Source organism: Aricia agestis, chromosome 14 (assembly GCF_905147365.1).
Source record: "Aricia agestis chromosome 14, ilAriAges1.1, whole genome shotgun sequence".
NCBI lineage: Eukaryota > Metazoa > Arthropoda > Insecta > Lepidoptera > Lycaenidae > Aricia > Aricia agestis.
In genome coordinates this window covers 13,261,224-13,280,192 of record NC_056419.1, presented here as the reverse complement: position 1 = coordinate 13,280,192, position 18,969 = coordinate 13,261,224, and the positions used below count along the sequence as shown (strand labels likewise).

Below are 18,969 nucleotides of genomic sequence, written 5' to 3'. Positions count from 1 at the left end.
TTTTGACATGGAAAACGCATACACAACTCTAGTTACTTTGAAAATCTTGTAACTCAAAGAGTATTTATGCAAATCGCGGTAATGCTATTTGAATACAAGTTTGTCACGTAGTTTGCCACGCTTAAAATAGCTGTGCTTTGAATAATTGAAAGAAGTAAAATACAAGCCGACTGTAATTATCTTTTCCTTTAAAGAGGAAATGTTTATCTTTGTGTATAATATATTGGGCAAATATTTACATTATTTGTCTTAGGTAGTTGCTTATAAAACTAAAATCTAACCTAACCAGTGATCACGAAAATAATATTACAGACGTTAATGACGTATTACTCAATAAAATTAAATGAGTAGTTAGTAATATTATACTATAGTTGAATCAATAATATTATTTTTATAGGTTGTTAATATACCTCAACTTTTGTTCAACCATTGCCGGTTAAAACGACCCCTGTTTCTTTTTCAAAAAGGCAAACTAAACTTAATGAGCCGCTCAACCTGATCTTTTTGCTTTTCCGCAAGTTTTTACAACTTTTTAACTACGGGAGTTATTCGACATCGTAAAAGACTGACGCGGTAACAAACGAGCAACAAAATTTTGTTCTGTATAACTTACCAAATTTTATGAGTGCCACTCGTCGAGGAAAATATTTAAAAACGTATTTCTGTGTTTACTATTTCCTTCAGAAATATAACTTTAAATTATACGCCACAGATAAGTTGAAAATATAACGGAATATAAACAAAATAGTGTAGTGTGTAGCATTAGCAATCAAAATTATAAACGCGAAATTGTTTCTTTCTGTTTATTACCTCGTCACGCTACAATCGCTGAGTTTTTCATTTCGGACCAATAGTTTCTGAGATTAGCGCGTTCAAATAAGCCCTTTCAAATAATTAGTATCAGCTTGATAAAATATAGCCTATAGCCTTCCTCGATAAATGGGCTATCAAACACTGAAAGAATTTTTCAAATCGGACCAGTAGTTCCTGAGATTAGCGCGTTCAAACAAACAAACAAACAAACTAACTAACTAACAAACTCTTCCGCTTTATAATATTAGTATAGATAAGCTATGGGCAAATTAAAATGTATGCTTAAAACAATCTATTTACAAATTTGTGAAGCTTAAATCACTCTCTTCTGTTGGCAAAATTAGAAACTTTTTTTACAGAGGTCTTTTCGATTGATTATTCTGTGTTATACAAGTTGACCAGTCGTATTATGCTATGGGTAATTCAAAGACAAAGACATGATGAATACTGACAATGAACTTTGATTTCTTAGCTTTAGTCATTGCTGAGAAAAACAGATATCGCTACAGCCAAATTATCAAGGCGTCGCCTTATAAGTCTCCGAAAAGGACGTAGAATAGTTTTTGTCTCAGAAGAATGTACGGTTCCCGCGCTGCTAGCTTGTTACATCTAGTTATTTAACCTATCAATTCGACCGCGATAACAATAGAATAACAATAGATTTCCAAGAATCCGCGATCGAGGGACTAAAATTGTCCGTTGTCTCTTTAATCTCAGCATCCCAAAATGCATAATTCTCAGAATATGCCGTTTCTTCGTAACAATAACGTTCTAGAAATTGTCGGTTCACCAGAGTTTCGGGTTCAATTAATACCAGGAGACACCTTGAAAGCCGCCGTTTTCATTAGGTTAGACCTGAGCGACGAAATATTTCTCCTGTCAATTTATATTCATTTGAAAATAAATTGAATATCCACCAAAATAGCTCACCGGAGTTTATACAGCTTTGAATTGTTTAAAAATATATTTTCGTTGTGACGAAATATCGAGATAACAGCACTGCTACTCGCACAGATTCATATTTTAGTCGGGTTATGTCAACTCAATGTTAGTCATGATCGGTAAGCTGGGTTTCATATAAGAAGACCAAATTACGTAGTTCCGCCACCTTCTTTTGCGTTGGGGGAATGCTTTTCCTCGAGGCCTGGGGAGGACCACCGAAGTACCTATTTGGGACTCCCCGGGGCGGACGGAAGACGCACCCGGGACTACCCAGTACCCACTAAACCCCAACGGTGTTCCTGCTCCTGGAGGATGCTATCTTTTTTTTTATGAAATAAGAGGGCAAACGAGCAAACAGGACACCTGATGGAAAAAAACGGGGGAAATTATATGAACGTGCTAATCTCAGGAACTACTTATCCGATTTGAAAAATTCTTTCAATGTTAGATAGCCCATTCATTGGGGTAGGCTATAAGCTATATTTTATCACGCTAAGACTAATAGAAACTAAGAAATAGAGAAAAATGTGGAAAAAACGTGGGAAATTATATGAAAGGGCTTATTTGAACGCGCTAATCTCAGGAACTACTGGTCCGATTAAAAAAAATCAATATTAGATAGCCCATTTATCGAGGAAGGCTATAGGCTATATTTTATCACGCTAAGACTAATAAGAGCGAAGAAATAGATAAAAATGTGGAAAAAAACGGGGGAAATTATATGAACGTGCTAATCTCAGGAACTACTTATCCGATTTGAAAAATTCTTTCAATGTTAGATAGCCCATTCATTGGGGTAGGCTATAAGCTATATTTTATCACGCTAAGACTAATAGAAACTAAGAAATAGAGAAAAATGTGGAAAAAACGTGGGAAATTATATGAAAGGGCTTATTTGAACGCGCTAATCTCAGGAACTACTGGTCCGATAAAAAAAAATCAATATTAGATAGCCCATTTATCGAGGAAGGCTATAGGCTATATTTTATCACGCTAAGACTAATAAGAGCGAAGAAATAGATAAAAATGTGGAAAAAAACGGGGGAAATCATATGGAATTTCTTATTATCTTATGAACTACTGGAACAATTTTTATGTTGTTTGGCAAACATGAAGAATAGACCACGTGAAGGGACATAGGCTATTTTTAGCTGCAAAATGTACGGTTGCGTGAAATTCCTAAATTACGCAAGCGAAGCGCGATTACGCGCGGAACATCTATATATTATATTATAATAAAATCGTAAGAAAGTCAATTCTGTATATTGAATATTTTTGTACAATAAAATATAATAAGTACTTGGGATGCGATCTACTATGCTAACGCGGACGAAGTCGCGGGCAACAGCTAGTAAGTTATAATATTAACATACAATCTAAATATTTATTAAGGTCATTTAAATTCTAAGCTCATAATTAAATTAACGATTGCAAAAGTCTGACAGATAATATAATAATCTGCTTATTAAAACACATAACAAATGACATAAACACAATACTCGTAAAGGGTTCATTGTTTTATCAACAAAGCGGGGCTTATACAGAATAATTCTATTGTGATGCCCATTATAAGTCTTTTCAATGACTTGAGGCAGTTTCAGGAGCTTTTTACACAATATAGATTATAAGCTTCGTTGATAACGAATTGTATAAATAAACATAATGAAACTAGATGACGCATCTACGTTACGACGAAATTCGTTTATCGCGGGAAACTGTACTTTTTTCAGGATAAAAAGTATCATATGTCCTTTCCCGAGACTCAAAGTATCTCTATACTAAATTTAAAAAAAAAACGCCTCCGTGGTCGAGTGGTATAGATCGCAGCTCTTGGTTCGGAAGTCGTGGGTTCGATTGCCCTGTTAGAAACATGTTATTTCCAAGTTTGATTAGGATAATGCAGGCTGATCACCTAATTGTCTGAGAAGTAAGATGGTCCAAGCGTCGGATGGGCATGTAACAAGTCGATCCTGCGCCTGATCTCTCGCCGTCGTGTCGGTCTTCCGTCCAGCTGATTTATGAGAGTAAAGGAATAGAGAGTGCTCTTGTGCATTGCACACACACTTGGGCACTATAAAATTACTCCTGCGTAGCTGGTCTGGTTTTCAATGAAACCGGCCACCATCACCGAAACCGGTATGGGAGCTATTATTATTATTACTATACCAAATTACAACAAAATCGGTTCACCAGTTTCGACGTGAAGAGGAAACAGACAGACACGTATCGAAACAAAAGATACTATACGACATCATCCTTATGACATGAATTATGTTTACTTGTACTCTTAGCTTGGACCATGGCAAAAGTGGACGCTTTAAAATATTATGAGCTTTAATATTTTACTCAAGCCACAACGCTTACTGTGTAAACGAAGTTAGCGCGACCTTGCTAAAGTCAACGGAACGTTAATACCTAAATTAACATAACTAATAAATAAATTAGCGAGGATAAGTTACAAAGGCGTATAGTTTGTAATGAAGACCATGTAAAGGGCAATTTGAATATTTATTGTGTTATTTGCCAGCTGGTGATTCCAGCCTTTTGTACAATAAAGGTTTTTGGGTTGTTCATTTTGTCCAAACTACTTGGCCGATTTCATTTAAAACTTGTCGAATTTCGACCATTTGGCAAACTCTAGTTTACTAAATTTCATGAAAATCGTTGGAGCCGATTCAGAGATTCCAATTATATATTATGTACAAGAATTGCTCGTTTAAAGATATTTCAAGACTTAAATTAGCCAAATCGGTTCAGCCGTTCTCGAGATTTAGCGAGACTTTACTTGTTACAAAAAATTACCGGAAGTAATACAGAATATGCGCAAAAGCATTTTGCAAGTTCTTAGGAAAACGCTTCAGCTCCTGTCGGAAATGGCAAAGGTCAACAATTATAAAAATCCTTTTGATCCAAGCAAGCCCTAGGGAGAAGTAACTGTAGTCTGTTACTGTCTTGGGACAAAAATAAGAATACAAAGAATTCAATTTTTTACACGAAATGATAATTTCGTACTTTTAATCCTTCGATCGCGGATTCTTGGAAATCTATTGTTATTCTATAATTGTTGTCGCGGTCACCGGTGTCCGGCGTGTTGGTAGCTCAAGCCGGGGCTCTCGGGTTCGAATCCCGCCGACGGAACAAAAAGTTTTCATAAGTTTCTGGGTCATGGATGTGTATTAAATATGTGTATCATATAATAAAAACCTTAAAATATATATGTATAGTATAAAAGTATTAAATATATTTCCGTTGTCTGGTACCTGTAACACAAGTCATTCGGCTACGCCCTAGCACGGGGCCAGACTGACGTGGTGTGAACGTCCATAGATATTATTATTATTATTTCTGAAATAACTTTAGAAAAACGTAAGGTAACAGACAGACGGACAGAGACACGTACACTTTCGCATTCATGTAGTCTGTACCTACTAGATAACGCCCACAACTCCGTTCGTTTATCGCGTAAGAACCGTACATTTCTCAGGGATAAAACGTATCCTATGTCCTACACATGTGACACACTATTACATTCATAATATTAGTATGGATAGCCGTATTTCTACGTGTTCGTTGACCGGACCATAAAAACTAGTAATCTTATATAATATACAATTCTCGTGTCACAATGTTAGGCCGCGTACTCCTCCGAAACGGCTTTACTGATTTTAACCAAATTTTATATGCATATTCAGTGGGTCCGAGAATCGGCTACTGGGTACTTTTTATATTGATAAGTGCATTTGTTGAATAAATAATATTAGCAAATTATTACAACTCGAGATTGACGGCGACCATTGTTTGTGCGACGGGATAGCGATGGACGTTGCCATGGTGACATACTTATTAAGTCACTTCAATAAAATAATATTATTAGCGAAATCATGGCAAAATACTTTTTATAATGATGGTAAAACAACATTTGCCGGGACAGCTAGTAATAAATAATGATCAATGCTTTACTCACACATTAAGGCAGTGCACAGCACACATTTAAACAAACAAACGAACCATTAACCCAAAAAAGTATTGTCTGAATTAAAAATATAGTCTGTCAAAAAAGTGAAGAAATTAAAAAGTGGCAACGTCGTAGTGTCATCCCTTTCAAATCAATCTAAGAAAAAAGGGATGACACTACGATGTTGCCACTTTTTAATTTCTTCACTTTAATGACAGACTATAGATACTTCAAACTAAGCTGATACCCTCGAAAATCTATTCGATTCTGAATCAATAATTAAATGGTCGAACAATACTTTATATAGTGAATGTTTGACGTTAGATCTAAAATTAACTTGTATTTGGTTTTTGTTAATACAAAGGGAAGTTTCGATATTAAATTGGGATAAGCCAAAGGTCGGTTTTGTTTACTGGATCCGATTTGTTTTGTACTTTGTTCAAAGGGCATGTTTTACGTTAAAAAATCCTTTTCTTATATTTGTGGTGTAGTTTATATTGTTGTCTGAAGTGCGGTAAGATTTTATGTTTTTTTTTCTAATTATAAACTAACCCGGTGATCTTTGTATCATTTTCTTTCAGATTTAAACATTTCCTGGGCTTTCACAAATATTTCAAGACTAAAATTGGCCATATCGGTTCAGCTGTTCTCCAAATTTAGTGAGACTAAAAAAAAATTAATTCATTTTTATTTATGTAGATTAATACTTTGGCTTTTGTATTGTATATTATATTTTGGTTTGTATAATTGTCATGAATAGGCTCAAAAACTACTGGACTGATTTTAAAATTCTGTCACCATTCGAAAGCTACGTTATCCACGAGTAACATAGGCTAAATTTTATTTTGGAAAAAACAGGTTTCCGTAAGATATTTGGGTTTTTCGGACACAAGGTGTAAAAAATCTACCAGAAAAGTTACCCATTTTGCGTACGCTGCCTAAACTATAAAAGATAGAACCATAAAATGTTCCAATTAGTTGTAGATCTTATAGATATCTACAAAAAAGTCCGTGACACACTATACCTATCTATGTCGAGTGAGGCACAACAACCATTTTTTATTTAAAAAATCTTGAATTTTTTTGGTCTACATTTAAACGAGTTTATTTTACTCATGCTATTAATCCTTATCAAATTAAATTATTTCATCACTAAGTATAGTTTATGTAGATAATATTTGGTCTTTGAATGATTAAAATTGGACTTAAGAGGATACAACAGCGGCTAGAGAAATGAAAAAAAAGTACGTGTAATATCTATAGCTGTCTCCCTTACCTCAAGCCTATACCGCAGAAAGCGATAGAGACAACTGCAGAAAATCTAGAAAATCAACGATTCGTTGTCCCCTGATTCCTTCTCCAAAACTTAACCGATTTAAGTACTTTTTTCATTAAAGATTAAAAAAAGGCTTGAGCTGTGTTCCTATGTTTTGCTTTTTTTGTATAATCTAGCCAAATCTGTTTTCTAGACGTTTGAACACAGTGGAAAATCTGGCCATTTTTTTGGGTTTTTGAACGTTCATATCTTATTTAATAATTAAATTATGAAAAAAAAGAAAACATAGGGACATTGTATTAGTGGCCGTAGATATTCAGGAAAAAAATTATAACTCCACTAGCATTATCCAGGGAGGAAACAGGGGACAACGTTTGTATGGAAAAAAGGGCGGTGTGGAATCCTCTTAAGGTTTTGAAGTTATGGCGAAATTAAAATATTACGATTTCTACTGCACGGCCCGTTGCGAAGTGGGCGTCATCAAGGCGGCGCGAGGGTGCGCGGGCGAGGGGGGATTTTAGATATACTATAATAATATAGCTATTAATTTCCACACTGTGCACTTTCATCTTAAATTTTCGTCATCTTCTTTCATTCAACTGTCGTATTGGTGCATTCAATTATTTTCTTAAATATTTGAAAATGCCTAAGAAAACCAGGTCGGACGATCATGGCGCCCTACTTATAATATTTTAGTCACTTCAATAAAATAATATTATGGGCAAAACAACGTTTGCCAGAACAGCTAGTGTTAAATAAATAAAAATATTTATAATATCTATTTTTCATACTTTTTAACAGGGAGATAGGCTACTTCTTAGGGTGGGTTGCACTGTGCACCACAGGCGTTGCATTGTTATAGTTAGGGTTATCGTCAAATATGACGTCCATTATGGACTTTTACTAGGGATTTGACGGCTCATTTAACATTTTGTTATCATTAAAGTTAAAGTTACAGTTAAAGTAAGTTGGTGCAACCCACCCTTATTGCGGTAGAATGCGCTTCGCTCTTTAGGGTCGCTTGAAGTCATTTTACATGACAATGACCTAACATTTTCTAGAATAAAGATTGTCTCCGTCAAAAATGTTATGCTATATCCTGAATCTCGGAATCTTTGGGATAAAACAAACAAGGATTCCTACGTTTCCGCAAAAACTCAAATATTCTAAGCATACACCCGCCACCAAAATACACAGAGAATTCCATTAATTCAGTATTCGCATACTCCAGTATTCACGTGGCTTTCAGTGGCATACTTACACTACCTATTTTTCTTTCGATTAAAGTAAAGCGAGTCAACTGGGGCCTCCCCAGAGGCGGGCTTACGTACAATTTGTGGGCGACACGAGAAATCTAGCCTGAATAGAAATGTGCCCGACTGAACCAATTAGATTTATTGGATTTTTAATATTTAAAAGATGAAAAATGCTTGAGATGATTGAGAATGTAAAACGGTTAGGTAAGATTTACTTCAGTGAGTGAATTTGTTATTATTAAACGGACGTTTATCGAACTTTGTAGATATTGCGTATTTTAGTAAATGTTCATAATATTTCGGTACTTAAAGCTTGACCGCTGTAAAGTCGACCCTCGTAGCATACTCATAGCATACATTTAGTATGTGTTAACTTCTTCCATTATTCCTTGTTATATTTTATAATAAAACAACAAGATGAACACACACTAATTTTATAAGGATCACTTTACTGTACCAAAGCACAACAAAGAATGAATCTCTTGAGAAGGACTCTGTTCTCCCTCTATTTTCCCCTCTACTTCGACCACCTAAAATGGCGGTTGCTCCTGATTGGTCAAAATATCTGACCAATAGAAGAGCAGTTTCCTGTTCAAGAAAATCATTATACTTATTACAAATTATAAATTAAAATATTCCAAATATCTCATAAAATATTATACATTTTAATATAAATTATAACAATATTAATCAATTTTTAGAATCATATTAAATAGTTTATAAAGGTACCGGAAATTGCCAAATATTTTAAGTGCATAATTATAATTCCTATAAAATATAATAATTATACTCAGTAACATTACATATGCTACGAGTATGCTACAAGGGTCGACTTTATAGCGGTCAAGCTATAGATTCTATTGTGCATTTTGGTTATTAATTATAATGTATATTATACGTATACAATATTATTAGTATGGATGGACTTTAAGTGAAATAGCTAGTAGTTACTGTTCGTACTTAAACTTATGTACAATGTAAATAATTAGACTGCATTAATGCAATAAATTTAGAATAAAAGAAACTTAAGCACAAAAATAATCGTAGCATTTCTAATAGGGTATTGACTATAAAAACCCTTAAGTCTTGACCCTTAGCCCTTGAGATGGAAATTTACCAATTTGTAGACTGCATTGATGCAATAAATTTAGAATAAAAAAACTTAATCATAAAATAATCATAGCATTTCTAATAGGGTATTGACCATAAAAACCCTTTAGCCCTTGAGATGAAAAATTTACCAATTTGGTCGCATTTCTCAGAAGTCTAGGAGTCCTAACATTTTGGGCGTTTCGCAAATTCAGGCTCCGAAATGAAACCTAATAAATTATGATCTTTATTTGCAACAATAATATTATGGTGTGTACAATGTACATTAATACATGAGAGGTGGGAGAGCCATGCTTCGGCACGAATGGGCCGGCTAGACCGGAGAAATATCACGTCCTCACAGAAAACCGGCGTGAAACAGCGCTTGCGCTGTGTTTCGCCGAGTGAGTGAGTTTACCGGAGGCCCAATCCCCTACCCTATTCCCTTCCCTACCTTCCCTTATTCCGTTCCCTTTCCATCCTTACCTTCCCCTATTACCCTATTCCCTCTTAAAAGGCCGGCAACGCACCTGCAGCTCTTCTGATGCTGCGAGTGTCCATGGGCGACGGAAGTTGCTTTTCATCAGGTGATCCGTTTGCTCGTTTGCCCCTTATTTCATTAAAAAAAATTAAGATGATACAATATTATGTTAAAAGTGTCTCACATAATATTATTGTCGTTTTAAGGAGTGAGCACACTGAGACGGGCCGTGCCGGGGCTCAGCGTGCCGGGGCTCATCGCAAAAATCCGCCTCCATACAATTTGTATGCAAGCGGATGCGCGTATCGCACACTGTGTCGGGGCGCAGCAGATTTCCGCTTCCAGTGTATTACGCGTGTGTTACGCGCGTGTATTACGCGTCTCAGTGTGCTCACTCCTTTAATCGACGTGCAAATATTCAATGAACATTTTATCAAATTATAATAATAATATTAATTTATAAAATCATTCTTAAAGTTATTAGTTAACAAAACGTATAATATGTCAATATTTTTTTTACTCTTATATGTCAAACTTAAATTATGTAATTAAATTTATTACATCGTCATATTTTAATAGAAAATGGAATTAAATAAAAATATCAATTGGTCGGTCAATTTACAAATTAAAATTAATTAAAATAGGTTAATTACATTAAATGTCACAAGGAGTTGAAAAATACCGAAGTATATACTATACAACATATAAAACAATAATTATTTAATTATTGTTTTATATGTTGTATAGTATAGGAAATTACTGTAGTAAATTGTTCGGCCATATTTCAAAGGCTCAAAGCCAACAGCGAAAGGTCGAAATTGATAAAATCTCTAACAATATGTTAGGACTTTGAAAAGGATTTACCTTTAGGCTTAGATGAAATGTTGTTTTGTTTGCAAATTATACAGTACACTGAATTTGGTGTTTGTGGCCGATTTTTAACGAAGCCTTTACGTACTCGTGTCACGTGACGAGTTATTTTTAAGGTTCCGTACCCAAAGGATAAAAACGGGACTTTATTACTAAGACTTCGTTGTCTGTTCGTCTGTTACGACGTTATAGACAGACAGAGTATCTAAAGGACTTCTGAAATTTTCACAGATTGTGTATATCTGTTGCCGCCATAACAGCGAATACTGAAAACAAAATAAAATTAATATTTAAGGGGGGCTCTCATACAACAAACGTGATTTTTTTGGCCTTTTTTGCTCTATATCAATAATGGCAAGAGGTAGGCACTTGAATTTGTCACACATTATTTTGTTATATTTGTACTTCAATATTTAATAATAATATTAAAATAAAATAAAAATTTAAGGTGTATTGTGGGAACCCCACACAAAAAACACAATTTTTAGCCTATTTTTGCTCTGTATCGGTACGGAACCCTTCATGCGCGAGTCCGACTCGCACTTGGCCGATTTTTTATTGATCCCAAGTGCCTGCACAATACATAAGAATACTTTTTTTCACCGGCGAGGGAAGCGAGCCCTAGTATATCCCACAGCCTCACTTTTGTGGTACACTTTACGGTAAAACTATCACGCCTATTGATGTGTGCTTTAACATAGTAATATTCATTTATATGTAGATGTGTTATCATCGGTCAGTCAAGGCACAATAGACATAACTACCAGTAGTTCGACTGCAAAGAAACGGACAGGTTATAATATCTGTCAAATTCGTCAGGTTTCACTAGGATTATGAATGGATTGTCCCTCGCGCTGGCTGATATAATTTATTTTTAAATATTTGGAATAAATATTTCAAAATTGGATTCTGACAATTTTAATCGCATGTGCCAAAACACAAACAACAAAATGACCAAAGAGGAACACGTCCATCGAATATGTCATATTTTTAAATTCGTAGGTAACAAGTTAACAACCCTAGCGACGATTTTCGTCATAATACGTCATATTTAAAAATTTCAACATCAGTTCTAAGTCGGCATACTCTATCATTCTGTCTACTCTGGTCAAGGGTTGGTTACTATTAAAAAACTGAAAGTGCTCGCCTCGCCGCTGCCACTCCGGTGTAACGCGGCCCTTATTGGCAAACTTGGAAATATAATAAAACATCTAGCTAACATCAATTTCCAAAATGATAAATAAATATTCACAAATATTCTTACATTTATACTCTCTTTTTGGAAGTCGGTTCAAAAATTAGTTAACTAATGGCAGTTATGTCTCAGTCATTAAACAGCGCTTTACGTTCGAAGTTCAAAGTTCGACACCATAAGTGTCTACAAACCTCCCTCTTCGAGAAGTTAGAATTTAGTTTCGAATAAAAAATGCATACTAATAATAATATTATAAATTCGAAAATGTATCTGTCTATCGATCACCCCCAAACCGCTGAACCGATTTTAATGAAATTTGGTATGGAGATACTTTGAGTCCCGGGAAAAAATATTAGGATACTTTTACCCCGGAAAATTTACGGTTCCCGCGTGATAAACGATTTTTTGTGCCACGAAGTAGCGGGCGTTATCTAGTTATTGCATAAAGTTGTTAGTACGTACGGAGTAAAATATGAGGTATTGTTAGCTTGAACAATTTTGATGGGATTGATTGGAGCAAAATATAAGTGAAAAGGATCAGACCTTTCAGATAAGAAATATATCTATAATATAAAAATGAGTCGCTGAATGTGTTGCTAAGCGCAAAACTCGAGAACGGTTGGACCGTTTTCGCTAATTCTTTTTTTTTAATATTCCTTGAAGTACGAGGATGGTTCTTACGGAGAGAAAAATTCTAAAAAAAAATTTTAATTTCCTGAAAAAGTCTAAAAACAACACTTTTATATATAAAAATGGATTTTCAATTGTGTTAGTAACGCTAAAACTCGAAAACGGCTGAACGGATTGGGCTAATTTTAGTCTTAAAATATTCGTAGATGTCCAGGGAAGGTTTTAAAGTGACACGAAGTTCACCGGGACAGCTAGTCTTTAATATATAAAATAAAACGTCATAATTTTAAAGTTTGTTATTCTCGCTAAAACTCGAGAACGACCGAACCGACTTGACTAATTTTAGTCTTAAAATATTATTCGTAAAATTCCAGGAAAGGTTCATATTAAGGGGAATGTGACACAAAGTTTACCGGGTCATCTAATTATACCTATTGCAGAAAGTTTAGTTTCATGAGCAAAATGAGTAATTTGTTTAAAAGGATTCACGATCGACCAATTTTGATGAATTTTTATATTAAATAAAGGGGCAAAGAGCAAACGGGTCACCATGGTGGAGAGCAACTACCGTCGCCCATGGACACTTGCAACATCAGAAGAGCAGGTGCGTGCAAATTTAGTACAGATATAGACATAAAGGAAAGCTTTGTTTTCCTGCGAGATACATATGCGAGAACAACGTCTGCAAATCTTAAAAATTTACAACAGAAATTCGGAGTCGGTGGCCGCTACTTTAAGAGCGTTAACTCCGATTTTCGATCATAATTCTTGCCCTAGCAGACAGACAGGTTGGCTATGATTAAGGATTATTTTGGCCCGAATTAGAAGATATGGACTTGGACAGCATGAGGTTTCAATAGGACGGCACCACAAGCCACACATCATAAATTACAATGGATTTATTGAAGAGCAAGTTTGATGAGCGTATTAGCTCAAAATGTGGACCAGTCGATTAACCACCTCTTTCATGCGATTTAACGCCTTTAGATTTTTTTATTAGGGGCTGCGGCAAGTCGTTGGATAAGCCGACGCGGTTGGAAGAGCTCAGAGACAAATTTAAACGCGAAATAGCCGAAATGTGTGGTAAAGTCATACAAAATTGGGTTCAAAGAATCATCGCTGCAAACAGGCCCGTTTGCAGCCCGTCATATTATGAGCGAAGTCGAGTTCCATTAAAAATGTTTTTATTGTATTTCAATTCGATACTGAAATTGTTGAAATATCTCAAATGGTTTTAATTTTATTTTGAAAAAAGTAGTCAATTCCTTATTGGAAAACCCCTTAGTTACCAATATCTATACCAATAATAAGAGTAAAATAAAATATAATAGCTCCCACACCGGTTTCGGTCACGGTGGCCGGTTTCATTGAAACCAGGCCAGCTACGCAGGAGTAATTTTATAGCGCCCAAGTGTGTGCGCAGTACACAAGAGCACTCTTTATTCCTTTACTCTCATAACTCAGTGGGGCGGAAGACCGACACGACCGGCGAGAGATCAGGCACAGGACCGACTTTTTTCATGCCCATCCGACGAATGGATCATCTTACTTGTCAGGCAATCAGGTGATCAGCCTGCATTGTCCTAACCAAACATGGAAATAACATGTTTCCAACGCGGGAATCGAACCCACGACCTCCGAGTCAAGAGCCGCGCTCTATACCACTACCACGGAGGCGTTATCCACATATCCATACCAATATTATAAATGCGAAAATGTTGTCTATAACCTTTTCACGCTTAAACCACTGAACCGATTGTAATAAAATTTGTGATGGAGATTTTTATCCCTTGTAAAAATGTACAGTTCCCGCGCAATAAACGAATTATGGCGCAACGAATTTGTGGGCGACATCTCGTAAGCGATAATTTACACCGGTTTTCTGCTAAGCCCTGGTTTTGAGTCAGCCGAGCAGACCACATAGCATGAGCACACTAAGCATGAGTCATTAGCTATGTCCACACTGTGCGCTTTCATCTTCAATTTTCGTCAGCAACTTTCATATTGGCGCATTCAATAATTGAATGCGTCAAGGAACGCAACGCCAATATTGTCATTTTTTAAGTTTTTGATGCGTCGCGGGCATGCCTCACGTTCGCTGTTGACTGCGCTATAACGTATGCCCTTGACGAACAGAAAAAGGCACAATGTGGGCAAAGCTAAAAGGTGCAAAATGCAAAGTCAGTCTCTACTGACTCACGGTGGGTACAAAAAATAATATCTAAAGTAATTAGTAATTACATATTAATATTAATATAATTGCCATATTTTATTAAATAATTTTATAAATCTTATAATAATAATTTTAATGGTTGACTAAAAATTATTATGTAGGAAATCAAAACAAATAGGTAATAAATTCACTATTTTGTGTTGGTATTAGGTAGTTGTATAAAATATTATGAATACGATTGATAAAAATTTAAAGCATTTTCTTATCTATACTTATAATAAAATCGTAGAGGTAATCTCTGAATCCGCTGGACTGATTTCAATGAAATTTGGCTAGATGATACCTTACATCCCTGGTCAACATCTTAGATACTTTTTTTTAACCGACTTTAAAAAAAGGAGGAGTTAATGTTTACTTTGCTGTTTGTGGTCAGATTTTCAAAATTCTTTTTTTGTTGTATAGATTGCCCGAATTTGATACCATGTTTACAGTAAAATCAGCCAAGTGCGAGTCGGACTCACGCACGAAGGGTTCCGTACCGTTATAGAGAAAAAATAGGCGAAAAGTTGTGTTTTTGTATGGGAGCCCCCCTTAAATTTTAATTATATTCCAATTTTATTATTAATTATTAAATAACACATATATTTAAGGATTCTGTGAAAATTTCAACTGCCTGCCTGTTGTAATTATTGGTATCGAGCAAAAAAGGCCAAAAAAATCATTAAATATTGATTTTATTTTATTTTCAGTATTTGTTATTATAGCGGCAACAGATATACACAATCTGTAAAAATTTCAGAACTCTAGCTATAATGGTTCTTAAGATACAGCCTGGAGATAGACAGAAGGACAGACAACGAAGACTTATAGTAATAGGGTCCCGTTTTTACCCTTTGGGTACAGAACCCTAAAAACGGTGACTTAATAAGTAATGGAATTGAAGAAACTCCTCGGAATTTACAACGACATTGGTTGTCGTTGTGTGTTTAGTTTAGTGATTACCAATTCTAGCAAAGGTCGATCTTTAAAACTTTTCCTAATATTCGTAAGCGCTTATCCAAACACTGGATGGATATTGACCACTGCGTATCTCAATTCGGTACCAGCCATGGAAATTTTAAAGTCAAACTTTACGGATCTAAGTTACTAGCATCGGTCGAGCACATATGTAAAAATGGTAGAATACGTACGACCGAAGGCAGTATGTTGGAATCATGTTCTCTGGAAGAGTTTTTTCTGCCAAGACGAAAGAACTACAATGCTAGACAACCTACAGTGTAAATCTGATGTCGCATACTACGGTGATCGTGGACAGCACGAAATTAATCCGTGCCTTCAAACGTTTTTGTCATAATTATTATTGGCAACAGTCTAACACAACAAATTCCAATATTAATTGAGCTATACTTAGTACAGTTACAATTTTTATAATTATAGTTTATTTTCGTGTTGCATTAAAAATTTCGTGTGTAATGTAGATCCAAATAAAATAGTCGTAGATGGGTGGTCAATTTTGTAAATCTCGATTTTAATAACATAATAATATAATAGCTCCCACACCGGTTTCGGTGACGGTGGCCGGTTTCATTGAAACTAGGCCAGCTACGCAGGAGTATTTTTATAGCGCCCAAGTGTGTGCGCAGTACACAAGAGCACTCTCTATTCCTTTACTCTCATAACCCAGTGGGACGGAAGACCGACACGACCGGCGAGAGATCAGGCGCAGCTCAGGACCGACTTTTTACATGCCCATCCGACGCATGGATCATCTTACTTATCAGACAATCAGGTGATCAACCTGCATTGTCCTAACCAAACTTGGAAATAACATGTTTCCAACGCAGGAATCGAACCCACGACCTCCGAGTCAAGAGCCGCGCTCTAAACCACTAGACCACGGAGGCGTTCATTTCATTTAATAACATACATTCACGCGGACGAAGTTGCGGGCAACAGCTAGTAACATATAATTGTATCGTTAAAATGTTATTGTAGCTAGACAATTCTTTACGAAGAAACAGAAAAAAAAAGTTTTTCCAGCAAGCAAAAACAATTTAAACATGTTTAAAATGTATTGTATTTCATATTATGTGTTAAGTTCCAAAGTATTTAATCTTACCTAATTTTGTTGACGGTTTTGAATAATTTCTAAAATTACAACTTTATTAATTTTCACTCATAAATTCAATTCAGACGACTAAACATTTTAAAATATTTAAATAATTTTGATCGTATAAAAACACTGCCAGAAAAAGCCGGTAAGGAGTAAAAATTTGATAAACTATTCTAGAACAATAATAAAAAAAAAATTAGAAATATCCTTGTAAAATTAATTTCTTGTATACTATTTTCATGGTAAAAAAAATACTCACAACAATATCACAAATCCAAAAACACAACACTACAGCACACGTTCGGTCTCGACGGAGACCGACTGACGACTGAGGGCAGATTATAAGGGAGCGAGATTAGGGCTGTGAAAAAACATCACCTGTTGGCACTTTAAAAGCTGGATTACAGGTTTATTTTATGAAATTATCTAATATATAAAATTCTCGTGTCACAATGTTAGATACCGTATTCCTCCGAAACGGCTTTACTAATTTTTACCAAATTTTATATGCATATTCAGTAGGTCTGAGAATCGGCTACTGGCTACTTTTTATATCGATAAGTGCATTTGTTGAATAAATAATAGTAAATTATTACAACTCAAGACTGACCGCGACCATTGTTAGTGTGACGGAATAGCGATGGACGTTGCCATGGTGCCATACTTATTTAGTCACTTCAATAAAATAATATGGGTGAAATACTTTATATAATGGCAAAACAATGTTTACCGGGACAGCTAGTATAATAAAATATTTTGGGATAGGGCCATACCAAAACGAGGAGGCAATAAGTGACGCTCAAAAGCTATACTTTTTTTAAGTCTCAAAATAAAGCGTTAATGTATAACGTAACGCTTTTTACCGTTATAAATTGCACCTTCTAGTATATTGTATAGCCATATTGTATGGACCGATACGACCTGCAAACCTTCAAGAAAAGAGCGTATACCCTCTTAAAAGGCCGGCAACGCACCTGCAGCTCTTCTGATGTTGCGAGTGTCCATGGGCGACGGTAGTTGCTTACCATCAGGTGACCCGTTTGCTCGTTTGCCCCCTTATTTAATAAAAAAAAAAAATATATATATATATATATATATATATATATATATATATATATATATATATATATATATATATATATATATATATATATATATATATATATATATATATATATATATATATATATATATATATATATATATATATATATATATATATATATTGTAAACGTTTTATTCGGTATCTTCTCGATCCTTAACAGCGGAATCAACCAATGATTGAATAATTTCTCCATTTTGGAAATCGGTTAAAAAGCATAAACATACACGGCCCTTGGCTACTTTACTCTTGTAATTGATCCTCATTTTAAACAGTAATTTAATGTTAAAAATACCTTTGTATACCATAATTGGATGTTTCACATTGAAATTTGGCTTTATTTGTACGAAAATTTTCAGATAATTTGCTTTATTACTGAAATTTCAATTAATTGATCAATATTATTGGTAAATGCTATTCAATTTTAAAATTAATAAGACAGAGTTGTTTCTTTTTACATTCATTTTATGTTAATTGGCAATAATAAGGATTAAATACTTTCCTTCGTATTTGATTTCAGAATTCATTGTCCGTATTCAGATTTCCGTGAAATAAGTGCAAACGTTCGTTTTTTCACGACGGAACGTGCGGGCTTGAAATTGAAACGTACGTGCGGAATTCGTTCCGTTCGGAAAAAAATCAACGTGTGCGCCAGTTAATCTATTTTCTACTGATTCTATGCATTCGGATTACCGAATACGGAAAACGAATTCGGAAATCGTATGCGGGAAAAGTGTGTATGCGGCCAGCCTTAATTGGTCCTCCTTAAAATACGAGAGGCCTACATAATAATATGGATATTGTATAACAATAATATAGTCGTGTTGTTTCTCATATAATATTAGAAAAGACAGTTTAAATAATTTTAAATTTATTCCTATTACATAAACTTTATTAGACAATTAGACATTTGAAATTGTGAGGATGTAAGGATGAATATAATCGTCATTCTCTCAAGAAACAATTTGCAAATGTATTTTTGGATAGTTTATTCTGCGTTATCAGGCCACATTTTTTGCGGGCATTAATCTCGAAAATGTTTTCTCGGAATGTACCATCGAGGAAGTTGATAGT

The 18,969-nt window shown here is 35.0% G+C and overlaps 1 protein-coding gene across 1 annotated transcript in view; it reads right to left on the bottom strand.

Moving 5' to 3' along the window:
- The window catches only part of LOC121733571, an 80,821-nt gene extending 63,714 nt beyond the window's left edge, over nucleotides 1-17,107 (bottom strand). Inside the window, exon 1 of the mRNA XM_042123865.1 lies at nucleotides 17,053-17,107. The gene's annotated coding sequence lies outside the window, so the exon portion shown is untranslated. The remainder of the gene's footprint in view (nucleotides 1-17,052) is intronic.
- Between the last annotated feature and the right edge of the window lie 1,862 nt (nucleotides 17,108-18,969).